We start from the raw sequence: 3799 nt of genomic DNA, 5'->3' as shown, positions 1-3799 counted from the left end.
ATCGATGCGTTTTGTAAGAAAAATATCCATATTCAAAACGTAATAATCACTTTAATGTAGCTTGCGCTAACAGTTGTACACGGAAGCAGCTCCGGGCGGATGACGTATGAGGTCAGCTTTGCGCATGCGCCGTTCAGAAGTGACGAACGCCGAAGCGCACAAGCTACATTAAAGTGATTATTACGTTTTGAATATGGATATTTTTCTTACAAAATCACATTGATTCGCTACAGAAGGCCTTTGTTCACCCCCCGGAGCCTTGTGAGATACTTTTTTATGGATGGACGCTTTTTATTTAACTTCTTTTGGACTGATGCATGCAACACCCGCTGAGTGCCATTAAACAGCTTGAAAGATCAAAAACAATTTTTAATATAACTCAGTCTGGATTCGTCTGAAAGAAGAAGAAGAAGAAGTCATATACACCTATGACTTGAGGGTGAGTAATTTGTGGGCTAATTTTTATTTTGGGTGAACTAACCCATTAAGTTAGCAGTGAAGAACGTAACCTGGACTAGAGCAGACCGCAGAGCACTTATCAAGAGACACCGTTCTAAGGTTTTTAAGGTAGTTACATACTATTCATGTTAAATTAAAGAGTAGTGTTTCAAGTCCAGGGAAGCATGAAGAGTCCGACTGCCGAAGTTACATAAAGTAATACTGTTTGTATGTACTATATAACGTTACCAGCGTCTGAACAGTGTGCGGGATAGTTTTGCACACAATTTTAAACGTTCTTAAAAGTTCCGCCGTCACAATTAATTAATTTCTACACCCAAGATTGTCTTACTATTGGGAGATGAGAGGGTCTGTATTCTTTTAATTAATAATTAAAAACCAATCACATTAAAGCTTTGCTGTCATTGAATTTCAGTCACAGTTGTGCGACACTCAATCGCCGTTTACGGATCCCATGAGAATGAATGAGAAGTGCCATAAGCTGAATCCCACCTGTCGCAAAATGTCAGTGACTTTTCTTATAAAACTGCATTTTTTTCGTGGTAAACTCTAAAAATAGTTCAATCCAAAAGTATTGTTTAGTGTAAAACATGTTGAAGATTAGCCGATAGGCTGTCGATTTATTAAATGATGAGCTGTTTCCTCTAAAATGCTGTTTATTCAGCGTAGTGAAGCCTCTCCTCCATTGACATCCATTCAAAAACAACGGCCTCTGGTCTCCTTTCCAACGTACTGCCAGACCGGAAGCATTAGCATTAGCCGTTACGCTTTTTCGGCTAATGGTTGTCGGCTTGCCTTCTAGTGGCTTTGTTCTACACACACATCACTATGTCTATACCAGGTGAGTGAAAGTACAATAACAATCAAATAAACAATCACACTTATATGTTTGCTATTAACAATGCTTACAATGAACTATTTTTCACAGTGACTCTAACTAGGTTTAAATACAACTGATCAAAAATCACTCTATAATTATCAATAACAAAACAAGGAACCCACAACAATTAAACAACAAAAATGTTCTAAAATGTATTCTCCCTTTTTTAATTAATAGAAAATAACAAGTGAGATTTCAATTATGTTTTGACATGTAAATGCCCCCATTTCCATTTCATAAATCTGGTCACCTTAAATAGGCCTATAACCCTTTTGGAGGTCATCAACCATTTTAGGCCGAAAAGTTTGAATTTGTTAAAGGGATAGTTCACCCCAAAATGAAAATTCTGTCATTAATTACTCACCCTCATGTCGTTCCAAACCCGTAAGACCTTCGTTCATCTTCGGAACACAAATTAAGATATTTTTGATGAAATGTGAGCGCTCTCTGACCCTCCATAGACAGCAACGCAACTGAAATATTCCCAGGTCCAGAAACGTAGTAAGGACATCGATAAAACAGTCCATGTGACATCAGTGGCTCAACTTCAGTTTTGCGAACGAGAATACTTTTTGAGCGCAAAGAAAACAAAAATAACTAACTAAATAATAATTTTTTCAACAATTCTTCTTCCCTGAGTTGGACTGTTTTACCGATGTCCTTACTATGTTTCTGGACCTGGGAATATTTCAGTTGTGTTGCTGTCTATGCAGGGTCTGAGAACTCTCAGATTTGATCAAAAATATCTTAATTTGTGTTATGAAGATGAACGAAGGTCTTACGGGTTTGGAACGACATGAGAGTGAGTAATTAATGACAGAATTTTCATTTTGGGGTGAACTATCCCTTTAAGTGTTTATTTTATCGGAATGGTGCAAAACTTGTTGACTTTTGTGGCAGCAACTACACACACACACACACACAGGCTATTGTTGGGTTTATGAGGACTTTCTATCCTCATGGAAATTCTGGTTTTACTATCCTTGTAGGGACATTTGGTCCCCACAATGCAGGGAATTTCACACACAGTTAACAATATTGGGCATGATTAGGCAAAATGGTCTTTAAAGAAAAATAGTCACACTTACCATCTTCATGGTCAAAAATGACTGCCATAGGAAATGAACAGGCAATTTGAAAATAAAGAGCACATTTTTGGGGGTACAATCTACAAAGTAGTTTCTGATAACGTCTAAATATATAAAATTGCAAAACCTAAAAGTAAGAAGTTTTGCCTCAAAAATACTCATATAATCAACTAGAGAAAACAGTCCTAGACCATGGTAGTATTTACATATGATTATCTTTATTTCTCCCACCAAATGGAACCACTCTGCTTTCCATACATTGATTGTTTTTAAACACCTTTTCTCTATTTTTACTGAAACAAACATTCATTTCATTAAAAGATGTCTCTTCGGTCTGTTTTGAGCTCTCTAACTGAGAAATGCCAAAGGTTTAATATCAAAACGACAGCATTTCCTTCTGAAAACGTCACTGCAATATGGCACCACAGTCCTTGCAAGAGTGTATATAAAAAAAACATAAAACACAATAAATGGATATAAAACCATAAAACACAATAAACGTTACAGTAAAATGATAGTATATGGAATAGATCTGTGTCAATAGCTTATGTTTCTTTGCAATAGAAGATTTTTTATGTATGCAGACCTGTATATGAACATGTTTTATAACATGTATCATTTTCTCTGTTTAACCATTAGTTTGTTCCATCTTCTGTCAGGGCGATTCAAAAGAAGAACTGGTGTTTATTTTATTTTTTTACTATTTATCTTGTTCAGTTAGCTGTTTATTCTCATGTTTAGCCTAAAGGTGTACTGTCTTTACTTTTCCGAAAAGGATGTCATTCATTATTTAATTTAGTATAGATCACGCTGTTAGACAAAAAATATTTTCTGCATAAAATGATAAATCCTAAATTCCTAAATTAGACATTTTGCTTTGAAATGTACATTTTTAAATAATACATAAAAGAGAGAAAAACTTGCGTTTGCTTGGTTTGTAAAATTATTTTGCTATTTGACCTATGTTTCAGTTTCTTTAGATGATTTCTTCATCTTCATTCTGCAAAAAAATACCTTCTGTCCAATAGAGGGCAGAAACTGATTAGATTTATTCCAAGCCTGACAGAAAAATAACAGCCTTAGTTCTTATCAAATAAGTCCTTCAGCTGCACAATATATGTGCTTTGCTTTGGTGAAACACACACACACACACACACATGTCTGGTCAGCTATCCTTGTGGGGACTCTCCATAGGCGTAATGGTTTTTCCACTGTACAGACCGTATTTTCTATTGTCCTACACCAACCCCACCCCTAAACCTACCCCTCACAGGAAACTTTCTGCATTTTTAGATTTTCAAAAAACTTCATTCTGTATGATTTATAAGCTTTTGTACCCGTGGGAACCACAATTTAGGTCCCCACCGTGACA

Source organism: Sinocyclocheilus rhinocerous, unplaced genomic scaffold (assembly GCF_001515625.1).
Source record: "Sinocyclocheilus rhinocerous isolate Xijiao unplaced genomic scaffold, SAMN03320098_v1.1 scaffold445, whole genome shotgun sequence".
In the NCBI taxonomy this organism is placed as follows: Eukaryota; Metazoa; Chordata; class Actinopteri; order Cypriniformes; family Cyprinidae; genus Sinocyclocheilus; species Sinocyclocheilus rhinocerous.
Note: the sequence above shows the minus strand (reverse complement) of the source record.